Raw genomic sequence first — 13,951 nt, forward strand, 5'->3', positions numbered from 1 at the left:
CTGCTGCTCGGTGAGACGGGAGTTGGCTACCAATTAAGACCACTTCCCACAATTATTGATTGTAATTGATTTCGGGGGTTTTAAAAGCGACATATATAACGAATAGTCTTTATTTTAATATATGATCAATTAAAATGTGAAATACAGAAATAAAGTGTTACTTAATAATGCATAGGATATATTAATACTGACAACACGCTCTTAGCCCCAGGGAATAATAGTACTTGTCATACCCAGTGCACGGCAGTGTACTCATGATACTGAGGTACAGGTCAGGGCACTTTAAACACCAGAAGCATGCTATGATGTGTCTGGAATTTAAGTCTGAAGAATATAAAATGGTGTGTGTGTGTGTTTTAGATTTTTAATGTAGCTTTAACACTTTTTCAGTCATATTGCTTTGATGTCAGCGGTGTGACAGTCTACATATATGTCTAGCACTGGGGCATCATTCCGCCGCAGACATGTAGCTGCATGTCCCACCCAGTCACATTATCCTGACACCAGGCCGACCAGTCCTAACATAAACCTTTTAATGCTGAGCGCAAAGCGACGCAGTTGCTGGCACCATTTTTGATAATGATTTGACCGGGTTTTGAACCCGCGACCTCCCGCATCCGAGGCGGTTGCTCTAATCACTTGGCCAATTATAAATGGTAAAACAAATATAAATGCAGAAAGTGAACTATGGCACTTGAAAAAATTTCTCTTAATCATATATTCTTGTGACCTGTTCTAATTTTGTTATTTTATGAACCTGCTCTATCTTCATTTATTTATTCATTAATTTGTTTATTTTTGCTGCATTTGTAAACCAGGTTTGATAACATTTCTTAATCCGTTCTACTGACAATACATGAGCACAGAAAAATTTGAATATCATGGCTATTTTGATATTTGACTTTTAAGAATTAAACATAAAGGGCGCGAAGTTAGTTAAAATACACAAAGTTTGTTCAGTACTAAGTTTGCTTTTCCTGATAGGCAATAATGTATCCAAAAAGACGGGGTCAAGATATGTCGGTATGGGCCGGCCAGACATTTGATTAACCAACCGATATCTCTACGTAATAATACCTCTTGTTATAATATACTTATAATTACTTACTACCCAGAATTCAAGGTAAGTTAATATATTAATAGATGATTTGTGATCTTTAAATGTTATCATAAATTACTCTAGTCACAATTTTGGGCAGACTAATTTTTTTTATATTTGGATCAACACTTCGTTGTATAGGGCAGGGGTAAATATCTAAACTTGTTTCATCCAAATGAACCTGTCTGTTGATATGACTAGGAAGAAAGAATACAAGAGTGGCTATCCGACTAAAGGCTGAACTCGAGATGGTGATTTGTAAATGTACCTGTAGCTAAGGCTTTATAAAAACATAATTATTCCATATTATCCTCTTTGAAGTAATACATTTTGAATTTCGGCCAATATGTCACCTTCACTTACAAAAATATGGGCTATTCTGGATCTTTAGCGTTAAGATGAAGCTTGGATTAAGAAATCTGAGGATGCCAAATCCTTGATTTTGACAACTACCCCCAAATCTGCCGAACTTGTGTTATACGATCAATAAATCCTCGTTATTCCATGTCTGCACCATCTGGTTCAAACCAGCAATAACTGGGAGGTATAAATGCAAACACAGATACCCTTGCAATAAATTTCACAATCGTATCTAACCTTTGTGCTGTCTGCAAAGCGTTATCACCGGGAGATAAAGTAATCGTGATATAAAAGGCACCAGTACGTTTCGTCCTTCCAAATACAGAAACTAAACACATGTGCATCAATTTTAAAGTATAATTTTCTCTTGTTCACCTATATCAGCAAACAACTTTTGAAAAAGGTATTTATACAACTGTGATAATGAAATACCCTTTTTGCTAATTACTCTATTTACATATTAAATGACACACCCAGAAAGTTTCAGTTAGTAACAGAACTTAAGTATCATCTTGATAAAAAGATACGAGAGATGGGCTGAATACGTATAAAATCTAATTTCCACAAATTAAGGATTGTATTTGATTTTGGAGGTTTGAAATGTGACGTATGATTAATTAAAATATAATATGATCAATTAAAATACGAGATGCAGAAATAAAGTATTTTTAGTTAATGTATAGGATTTATTAATACTGATACCACCCCTTAATGACTGGGAAATATTGAGCTACGGGACAATGAATGTTGAACACAGCTTATTGCAGATATCTTCCTTGTTTTCATTACCTGCCAGACTAGGGCGTGTTTAAATGCCACAAACTTGATAAAACGTTTTTGTAATTTTGGTTTGAAAAACAAATGATGAAAATTTAGACAGATGGAGACATGGGGGAGAAGATTGATCATATAAGGTTAAAACAGATACAAATGCAGAAAATGAACCAGCATTTCAAATGAATTTATTAGACCAACGTGTTCTCCTGACCTGCTCTGGTTCTATTTATTTATTTATTAATTGATAAATCAGTTTTACTATATCTTCTAACTGAAGTTTTAAAACACTCATATTGTATTCTGCTGAGAGCACATAGTAGTACAGAACAAGTAGGTTATCATTTTGGGCTGATACATTTTCAAACTTTAAGTCAAAACTTAATTGTACAGGACTAGTGTAAATAGAAGAATATTTCTAACAGTTGAATACAGGTCTATTGTTACAACACAGAATAAAAATTCCACAAGTGCTAAAAGTCTGAAATTCGTTTGGTGATTTACCCTGAATCTTAGGCTTTCTCAAAACTTAGTCAAAGTTACGACAAAAGGACAGCTGGGTCAGTAATCGGAACAAGTACATTCTTCAGGAGCACGTTCCCCTTGTATGTAACCCTTATGTTATCAACGAAGTGTTATTACAGGGGAATAGTGTGCTAATGGTGGGTCACATGATTAACTGATGAGTCATGCAAACCATGATACAGAGGGTATAAGATCTGCATGTTTTACAATTGCTTTCTCTAATAATCATTCAATCTACTTAAATGAGTTGCATGCTCTTTACAAAACTTATAATGAACTGGGAGACTATACCTGAATTGCAACACCTCTGATTTGATTTTAGGCTACCCAGTAGTTTTCAGTTTTAACAATATTTTGTATTTCAGCTGAATACTGAAACTTTTCTATGCAAAAATATAGCACACGTCATGAAATTCAAATTATTTCTTGATTAATATTCATATTTTAACACTGCTTTCAATATCAAACTATCCTAACTCAGAACTGACCGAATGACTTACAGTTTATTTACAATGCCCAGCTGGATTTGGACAACAAATATAGTTGGTACATTAGTTTGTCAGTTGTAAACTTTTCAGTTTGTTCAAATCCTAATAAATCATATGTTCATGTTAAGTTCTTGTCACAGATTAACATACATGTTTGGTTGTTGTGCGGTTTAACGCCATTTTTTCAGCACACGATAGGCTATACATGGCGGCCAGTATTAATGGTGGAGGAAGAACCCGGGAAAACCCTGGAAAGAACCACCGACCCACGAGAAGCTACTGGCAAGGTTTCTCACATACCCACATTGGCTGAATCCTAGACTCGAACCGCCGCAGACAGAGGTGAGATGGCAGTGATCCGTAACGAAGAGCGCTTTAAACCACTCGGCCACTGGCGGCCCCCATACATTTTTGGACATATTACACTGAAAGTAAAACATTATGGGCTACATTTTTCTTCTGAGCATTATTCAATGCCAGATTACCTTGCAATGTTGCCAAAATACTCACATGCAAGCAAACCATAGTATTCATGCTGTAAAGAATAATCAATTTCTTTTATATGAATACTAAACATAACTCAACTGAAGCGAATGATTATCACCAAAAAAGAGAGGGAAAATACTCTGACAATAAACTGAGACTCCATTCATGGAAACTAATCATTAAATATTAATTGTAACCAGGTCTTATCAGGCCAACTTATTGATAGCCAATATTAGTCAAACCCTTATATTAGCATGTCACACTTATTGCAACATTATTCATGAAATCTTTATGACTTTTATGGCAAACAAGGAATGCAAAAGCAGTAAGATAATGTGACAACAGTAAGAAGTGACAACTGCATGACAGTGTGACAACTGTAATTAAGCATGAAAACTGTAAGAAAGTTACAACTTTATTTAAAGTGTGACAACTGTACGAACGTGTGTCAACTATAAGGAAGTGTCAAAACTGTAAGAAGTGTGACAAGATAGTATAACAAATGAAATTAAGTGTGATGACTGTAAGAAAGTTACAAATGTACTAACGTGTGACAACTGTAAGAAAGTGTAACAACAGCAACAATGTGTTGTGTTGGTGTCCAGTAAAGTGCATTTTTTATATTACTAAATGGCAAGAAACTGATACATTTTAAAAGGCAAAGTTCACCTATGAATGATATTTGGGAGTTGTGGCTTTGGTCTATGTAACTTATAATATTTTGTCCAGGGGTAGTGAAGCATGATATCATACATTGATTTCTGAGGCAAATTGTAATATGCTTGTTTAAATGCATACATTTATACACACTAAAAACAATGACAAGTGCTATGTTCCAGATTTAAATGTATACAGGTGAACACAATAAAAAACGACAAATGATGTGTTCCAGATTTGAATACATACAGGTATACACATTTAAAAACAATGACAAGGTTTATGTTCCAGATTTAAATGCATACAGGTGAACACAATAAAATAGCAACGACAAATGATGTGTTCCAGATTTGAATGCATACAGGTGTACACTGAAAAAAGCAATCATAAGTGCTATTCCATTGCTGAGCCAATTGTTAGTATATATAACAATATAAATTTCTAAAAGTGATAGGATCAGGACCATGGTTAATGATATAAAGGAAAAACATTTCAATGTCAGTAACCATAAAGGTAAATAGGAAAATACAGCTTCAGGGAGGATCTACAATACAAACCTGTGTTGTCGATCACTTTCATGGAAGATTTAAGATACGTTTTTGAGGCAATATACATCAATGTGGTAGAATAGATAGATCCTGGTGAATTCGACATGTATTATGAACCCTTTCGTTTCACCACCTAATTGCGGGACTGCATCCAAGCCAATCCAGCTCTTCTGCTTTGTTCCAAATACCAAGTCAGACCTGAAATTGGCAACATAAGTATTTTTCATCTCATAGACTACATAGATTTAGGTAACTTAAGGGCAAAGTTCCTAGATATGTAGATGTCAAAATGACATTTACATACCTGCCACAACACATCACATCGTGCAATAAACAATGTTTTATTCCACACCACCTGACATGGTCATGTTTAGAAAAACACAATTTTCAACAATCTTTGGAAGAAATAAAAACATACCACTTTAGCATATACATGTGTCTTGTTTCATGTCTAGATGGTACACGGTTTAGGCATGTGTGGCTACATGATATTGGAGATACACTATGACAAATATATTCAGACCATGATACATTAATCCCTATTCTTCTTATTGTAATAGAACTGGGTAAAAGTTCCAATCTGAATGCGCTATTCCAATAACTGTAACATAATTGGGTAACTGTTCCAATGTGCATGCACTGTTTCTATTATTTTTATAAACCTAAGGAACAGTTTCAATAAGTACTATTTCTGTTTTGTTCGTAGAAATGGGAAACAGATCCAACTGAATTGAGTTCCACTTGATGGCACAGTGAGGCATACAATTAATACTAGTAGAGAAATACAAGAATGAGATGAAATACCATAACTTCTAGGTGGAGAATATAATAAAAAGACTGTGTAAACAAAGGTTTTAAAATATGCAAAGTTTCATAACAAAAGGCCTGTGATAGGTGACAATTTCCAACAGGAATGTAACAAGTCAAACTTGTGAAAAAGGGATAAGGAAGGTACAGAGAGTTCCCAAATAATATCAAACGTATGGATTAAGCAGTGTGACACTTTTGTCAGCTTTTATTGCTTTTTATATTTATCTTGTTATTTAATCTGTATTTAAAGTTGTTCTTCTGAGCTGAAAAGTAACACAGTTCCATAGAATGATGGCTGAAAATTAGCAGTTAAATGGAATAATACCTGAAAAGTAGCACAGTTCCATAGAGTGATAGCTGAAAATTAGCAGTTACATGGAATAATGCATGAAAAGTAGCACAGTTCTATGAAATAATGCCTCAAAAGCAACAGTTACTTGTAATAATACCTGCAAAAAAGTAGCACAGTTCCATGTAAAATGACTGAAACGTAGCACAGCTCCATGGAACAATTAAAGGAAGGAGAGTTCCATGTAACAATGATTGAACAGTAGCACAGTTTCAGGTAATAATTAATGAAAAGTAGCACAGTTCCATTGCCTAATACATTAAAAGTAACGGTTCCATGTAGTAACTATTGAAACAAGGCAAAGTTCCATGTAATAATCCCTGAAACGTTGCACAGCTCATGAAACAATGACTGAAAGGTAGCAAAGTTCAAATGAATGATGCTTCACCGCTTCTGTGGATAATCTAAAAGCCTTTTAGCCAAATCACAAAAAACATTTATGTTGTGATGTAACATCCTCCAAGATCAACTTTCATGACAATATAACAGTGTCAGAGAAAATGCAAATTATAATGTAAGTACAACGGCATGAAAATTAAGTCATTTTGAATTAATTGTTCTATTGTGAGAAGTACTCTCCAAAAGGAATAAATTCATCAAGTTTGATGACTTATACATTCATTGGTGTCTGTAACACTGAAGCAGATGGTTGTTAATTTGCATCCTAGTTACTGTGCATGAATGCACTTGTCTGCTGAAGCATATATTTGTTAAAGTACATGCTCATTTATTGATCAAGAATGCACATGGTTGTTAAATCTCACGCTCTATTGCTATTTATGAATGTACATGGCTGCTGAAGCAGATATTTAAAAAAAAAAACGTGCTCATTTCTGTTCATGTAGGGAAATGGTTGCTGAATTGAGTAGTTGTTAAAGTACATGCTCTATTACTGTTTGTGAATGAAGATGACTGCTGATGCACATAGTTGTTAAAGTACATGTTTCGTTACTGTTCCTGAATGCATATGGCTGATGAAGTGCAAGATTGTAAAGGCACATTTTACACATCCCCCTAAATGGAACGCATGATGCAAAATGCTTACTTGTTTGGTTTATTTCGGGATATACTAGATAAGAAAATTATTATTAAACTCAATTGCTGTAGTAATAATAAATATCAGTCACAGAGCATCTATCAACTTATAAATTTGTCAAAATATAATTATAACTTTAAATATGATTTTACATGCATATGGAAGGATTCAACATGTGGGTTATAAAAGACTATGCAAGAGAAGTCCCAAGTTGGTTGTAAAATGCAACCTTTTAAAAGTAAGTTTTCATTTGAAAATAATTCCCATTAGGTTCCAGTCAGTACCTTTTGTTATATTTTGTAATAAAACTACATACCAATAAAGAGTATATTTTAGTCTCCAAGTGCATATCGAAAACCAAATCCACTATTTTTCCTAATTTGTGTATCTTACAACTACAGAATCAGCATAAGAAATGTTTGATTTCCACAAGAATCTAAAATATAAACAAATATGACGAATGTTCACCACTGTTCTCATATTTAACACCCCCACCCCAATAAAGAATAAAGATACCAACTATTGTTTCAACTGCATATTATGCCGAACTTAAATGTCACACACAACGCTTAGTGATAGCTAATTATATATATATATATATATATATATATATATATATATATATATATATATATATATATATATATATATATATATAATCTATCACATCTTTAACATGTATTAAATACAATTTTAGACTGATTATGATAAAATGTATCAAATACAAGTTCGGACTGACTTCAGCTGGAACTATATAAATGAACTGTATTTACTTGAAAAATATTTATTTATTTCTTAGGAAGATAATTGCCTTCTTAAAATATATATTTTGCATAGCAGCTGATGGGTTTGATGAATGAAATTGTTTAAATCAAATATTTTATCAATCCAGTGTTTCTGCTGTTAGAAAGGGGCCTTATTTTGATACTGTATAAGAGGCGCTGAAATCAAAATCCTCTAAGGGTTCCATGAGTACAAACTATTGATAGAGTTTATTAACACTTGCGCATTTTTATAGCCGGTACCCACTAAGGCGCCCCTTATTTTGCTGCTACTCTAGAACTTCAGAAGTTCATTGTTTCTCCTTATTACATTTCCGTAACTTAGCGGTAGTATTTTACGCCTTGAAAATATACAACTCAAACACCAAGTACTGGGAACTATTCTACATGCACTATCTCAGGCCTTTCCGATTATGCCTTTAAGCCTCATTTCGCGTGTAACCTTGAACAATTATAGGAACAACATAACCCGTCTCCAGACAACGGAACCGTCCCTTCTCAATTACCCTATTGTACAATTTACCCGTCACCCATCACGAATACTGCACATGGACTCACATAATCGTTACATACAGGTAGGTTTTAATAGGGACTACTTAGCCAGGGATACTTACGGTTATCTGACTTGAATTCACTATAAACCATGCGATCCTGGAATCTCAACACCAGTGGAATCTGTATAGTTTGCTCCTAGCAACTGGCTAATTAGTCGATGTTAACTGAAGGCTTCCTAAACCCGTAAATGCTTCAATAAATTCTTCTCTAAGCACATTATGACCACAAAAGAGAAATCTCCAATTTCATACTTGTATATTGTTTTTCGAATCCGAATAATAATAGTTCGCGCCATGCACAGCAAGACACGTTCCAAACACCGAACACAACTAATTAATTATCTTAAATTACTAATTATGTATAAACATCAATATCCTAACCCATTTCTACACATAGTCCATTATTTGTCTCTTGTCAGCTTTCTATAGCTGGCACCAAAGAACACTCTGATTTCTCTAACGGGGTTAGAATAACACCAATGCATGCCGTAAATGGCTTTTAATCTTCAATAAGTAAGTTATAACCAATTACTTATTGAACTGTGAATAAAGAATGAATACCCAACTGGATGTTAATAAGGGATAAGTAACCAAATGTATGTAGAAATATTTGAATCGGGAATAAGTAACTGGTTACTAAATATTCCTTATTCAATCGGAAACTGGTTATTTATTCCTTATTCAATCGGACACTGGTTACTTATTCCTCATTCGATCGTGAATAAGGAATAAGTAACCTACTTGACGTCAATGGTCGCAAGTACTAACCAAGCTGGGCTAGCGGGAAATTGTATATGGGATTGCGCTGCATATATTTCACTATGTGGGAACAAAATACAATAATTTAAATGTGACATGGAGAATGAATAAAAAGAAATCACTGCATTTCTCGGATTTTTTCATTATTTATTATATGGAATGAAACCCACTAATACTTACGTGTGATTGCCTTTCCCTTTTGTTTGTTAAAAAATATATACGTCTTTCTCTTTTTCAACTAACTATGGTAGAAACAATGAGGGTTGCCCCACCGTATCTGGCGCCGGCATATGCAGGAAGCATCAGTGAAATCGACGTAAAACATCTCTGGAAAAAGCACCGTTTTTTACCGAATGTTTGTTTGCATGGGTACACAAAACAGCACCAGTGGCCCATCGTTCGCGCTGGCATATAAAGAAATGACGTCTCAGAAACCCTTACAAAAAATAGCAATTTTACCTTGTGTTTGTGTGGCAACCCCATGGGAGCCTCAGATAAAAACAAAGTACTTTTTATTCCACGCAGGTGTGCCGGTTTGATAATTTAATTACAGGTAAATCAAATGGGTAAAACAAGAATTATCGAGTTCTACACGACTACATTTCGTGGATAGGTAAGACTGATCAAAATAAAGCCATGTGGATGCTGTTGAGCGTGTGCAAAAAAAACGTTTTAAACGGTTGTGACCCATGTCGCCATAGTACATGGAGTAGTTTCATTGGATTTTTTGCCATTTTGGGCCCACTGGTACACGTCACAGCCTCTCTCTCCCATGACTTAGCAAGCAAGCTGTATGCTATGTGCAACCTACGGCTGATTAGCAATAATAATCAATGAAAGTTAACAGTCATGGGAGATAAAGCTTATGACCTGTATCAGATCCCAAAAGAGAAAAATACCAAACCCGGTCAGATTAACACTATTAATACTATCTACAACCCATGGAATGATGAGAGCGCGTTTGAGACTGTGTACGGTATCCGCACGGAACAGTTAGGTCGCTAGGCAGCTAGTACTGGATCGAATGATACTTGCCCTTGCTGTGGGACTATAACTGGAAAATTGTGTCAAAACGTCCGATTGTACTCTACTTTTATTGTCTATACATACGCAACTGCACGAATTCTAATGTGATCGGAATTGTCGTTACTTTTCATAAAACGATACTACATTTGTGAGATGGAATTAGCCAAATGAAACAACAAACTGGAATGTTTTGAAACTGAATGGCACACATTTATTAATTTAGTAGTATAGCACTGTTATGGTTTCCGTCTTTTGTTTGAAATGGTTTAGATATATTTACAAAAATCAGTTGATGCATCAGCAATCTTGAATTATCTCTTGGTTATATTTTTTTACTTACCCTCTTAAACTAGTTTAATAAGATTTATACGCATACCTATCCTATACGTATAGTTATGCAATATTTCTGTTTCTTAATCTCTTCTGGTCCACAATTCTATCTCTTTTTTTATCTCCAGTTTTTATATAAAGTGCAATAAAAGGTTTCCTGATATATATATATGTATATATGTATGTGTATATATATATATATATATATATATATATATATATATATATATATATATATATATATATATATATATATATATATATATATATATATATATATATATATATAATCTTTCTTCAGGCTATCCTCTTTTCCTCTTGTACATATTCCACGTTTTAGTTCAAAGTTTAGCTGATTGAAAACTTTATATAGACGACAAGACATATGAGTAGTACAGTAGAATGGGGGTTCTGGCTCACCAAACTCCCTAAGTGAGCCAGGTGAGTGAATCCTCCGTGGATCTATACCACTACGAGATTGAATGTTCTGGCTCACTTGTATGATCGATGGGTGTTCTGGCTCACTTTACTTTTTTGTTCCTGTTTCCGCTGTGTCCGTGTGCGAGTGTGTGAATGATATCTCATTAGTATCTTTTATCGTCAAAGGGTCACAGTCCTTTTTATGGTGGTATGAATGGGATGTTCTCATGGAGTAATAGCGTAGATGATCTTCTAATGATTGTCTGTAGTGATCGATGGTGGCGATGTGACCGATGACAATTTTTGACGCATTTGCCTTTCCGCATGACGGTATCATCGTCGAGTGTGATGCAGTACATTTTGGATCTAAGTCCGATGAATGCTGTGATTGGTATCTCACAACTTTCATTTTTGAATTTTTCAAGTGGCTTTTTATTATCGTCGCAGTGGAATTTGTTGTCTCGTGGATAATTGCTGGGATCGAACAGTTAGTTCTCGGTGTTGATACATGACCGCGTAGACGTCGTCAGTGTGAATTTCGTAGAGATCGAGGACGACCGCATTGGCGTAATTTGATTTGTCCAGCTTGAGATTTGTTTTTCTGGATTCGACAGCGGCGAGTTCTTCATCAAACATTTTCATGTGTAGAAAGGCCTCATAGGCAACAACTTTATTTCGTTGTCGCACATCATTGACGATTTCCATTTTCTCTCTGTGAATGATGGTTTCCATGTTTTTTTCCGAACACGCTGACGTTCATGAGTTGGAGAATTTTTTACCGACGTTCGTAGTGGCTTTGGCTCCTTGTGTCGTGTTGAAGTCGATGTAGGTTTTCATGCACGGTGACTGATGAAATTTGAGTGCTCAGTGAACTTGACCGAGAACGGCACTCCACATATCGATCGCTCTCTTGTATTCATCGTCGGTGATTTCGGAGAGATGTAAGTGTGAGTTAAACGCGTCTTTTTGTGGCTGTGATGTCTTATCGAATCTCGACCACGCGTCGATGTACTCGTAGGGATAAATTTCTTTTTGCTAGAGTAGTTTTAATTTTTCAGGATTGTATTCATCAAGGTAAGTAAAAGTAGGGCACGTTTTAGCGAGTTCGGCCAGTGATGCCGGCATGAAATGGAACCTATCCACGACTCGAAAAGGTCCATTCGAGAACGACATGTACTTTTCAAAATTGTTGATTTGTGTTATAACGTCAGCTAGAAGTTGCTTGACGTGCAAATGACAGAGTTCAGCGACGATGAAATGTCCATCGTACCCTCGTAGAACATGAGCGATCACCGGTAGGAAGTATGGATCTTTGAGTTGTAGATTGCAGTTATCGTTAGCGGCTATTCTTTATTACCGGTGACCTGGCAATGATCTCTGACCTTTTTATCGTGCGCCTTAAAGTGCTTCATGCAGATGTGGCATTGCTACGTTGATTTGTGCTGCCGCAGTTGTGACGACGTGAGTGGAATCATCGGTGTTGGATTTTTTCGGATGTCGTTGATGGGTTTGTGCTCAGTTATGAGTTGTTTAAAAAACCACATGATGCAATTCTCGCCTCGATGATGACGATACGGTTTTATGAAATGAGCAGCATGTTTTATATCAGATCGCGCATGGGACGAGTTTTTGTTCCACTTTAGTGAAAGAATGTCTGGATCAGGCGAGGGTCCTTGTACTTTTTCAAGGATCGCATTGGAGTCAAAGACGGTATTAAACTTATGCGCATATTTCTGCAGTGGTTTTCGAACTGTCGTGTTCCCTCACTACGCCTCTATTTGTTACTGTTGAGGAAATCATTGTAAGCAACGATAACATAAATATCCATGATTTTTATGTTGTGTGTATTGTGATCGGCATCACCGGCTGATGTCTGTAATGTACAGGAAATGGCTCTGGTAATAAAGTAAATTGATGCCGCGTTGTGAGGCTGTTTTGGTCATCAGCATGAGATAGACGATGAACTGTTTATTGCTAGCTTTCTTTTCATCGAGCCCAAAAACGTTGATGGATAATCCATCGTTGAGCGCTTCCAGTTTAGGTACGTCTTTGACCGCCGCCGGAAAGGTGATACCACGGTTTTGATGGTATCAAAATACGGCTTGCACTTGGAGACGCGATCGGCATAGTCCTCTGTTGTATGTAACATGGAATGGATGACTCACACGAGACAGAAGTCATCGTTGTTTTTGACGTTGGTGCACGCTTTCCTGGCCACGATGAGTTTTGAGGTGGCACATATTTACTTCCACGCAACGGTGTAAATTTGAAAGTTTGAAACGAGACAGAATTGACTTCTGCAAAGATCCAGGCCGATCCTGACTATTGATAATCTTCCATGCGACCTTGGATAAACAACAATGCGATGTCGACGATGCTGCTGAAACCATCGCTGCGATGAACAATCAGTGATTTTGCTCTGATCCACACGTCGATGACACTTTTTTCCCGTACAAATTGAACGTTGAGAACTACTCCAAGTTTGCTTGCCATTTGTGTTCGTAACTCCACATCAACGGTAGACTTTATAATGTGCTGAAAAAGTCGTTTTTATAGACTACTTGTTGAAGCACCTGCTGATGATCGTAAATTAATCCTTTGTCGGCGCCTTCGTATGCTTTTTCAGTTTGTCTTGGTGTTGGAACCTTTGCTGCGGTCATCGGTGATGTCTTTGTAATCTTATCGCGTTGCTGAAGAATGACCTGTTTATCGATTTGTTGGTTGTTTTACATTGATGTGAGCTTGCCTCGATCAACTCATGATCTCATGCTGGAGTCGAAGGTGTTTTGAGGGTTCAGCAGTTTCTCCAGTGAGCGCTTTGTACTTGTCTCGCAGTTACTTCATGTACTGCTGCATGGTGATGATTTCTCGTCCCGACAGCGCTTTGTACTCGCTCACGAGCTTATGAGGTGCGGAACCTTTTGACATCGCCTATATCGCTCCTCTCA

At 36.1% G+C, this 13,951-nt stretch overlaps 1 long non-coding RNA gene across 1 annotated transcript; it reads right to left on the minus strand.

The window, feature by feature from the left end:
* Positions 1 to 1,609: 1,609 nt before the first annotated feature.
* Positions 1,610 to 8,663, minus strand: LOC149807794 (uncharacterized). The gene is made up of 3 exons (XR_016417014.1): positions 8,529 to 8,663; positions 4,947 to 5,135; positions 1,610 to 3,671 (listed from the first exon to the last, which is right to left on the minus strand). It is a non-coding gene; the product is annotated as an uncharacterized LOC149807794 (long non-coding RNA).
* Between the last annotated feature and the right edge of the window lie 5,288 nt (positions 8,664 to 13,951).

Source organism: Sinohyriopsis cumingii, chromosome 1 (assembly GCF_028554795.1).
Source record: "Sinohyriopsis cumingii isolate HCF-2022 chromosome 1, ASM2855479v2, whole genome shotgun sequence".
In the NCBI taxonomy this organism is placed as follows: domain Eukaryota; kingdom Metazoa; phylum Mollusca; class Bivalvia; order Unionida; family Unionidae; genus Sinohyriopsis; species Sinohyriopsis cumingii.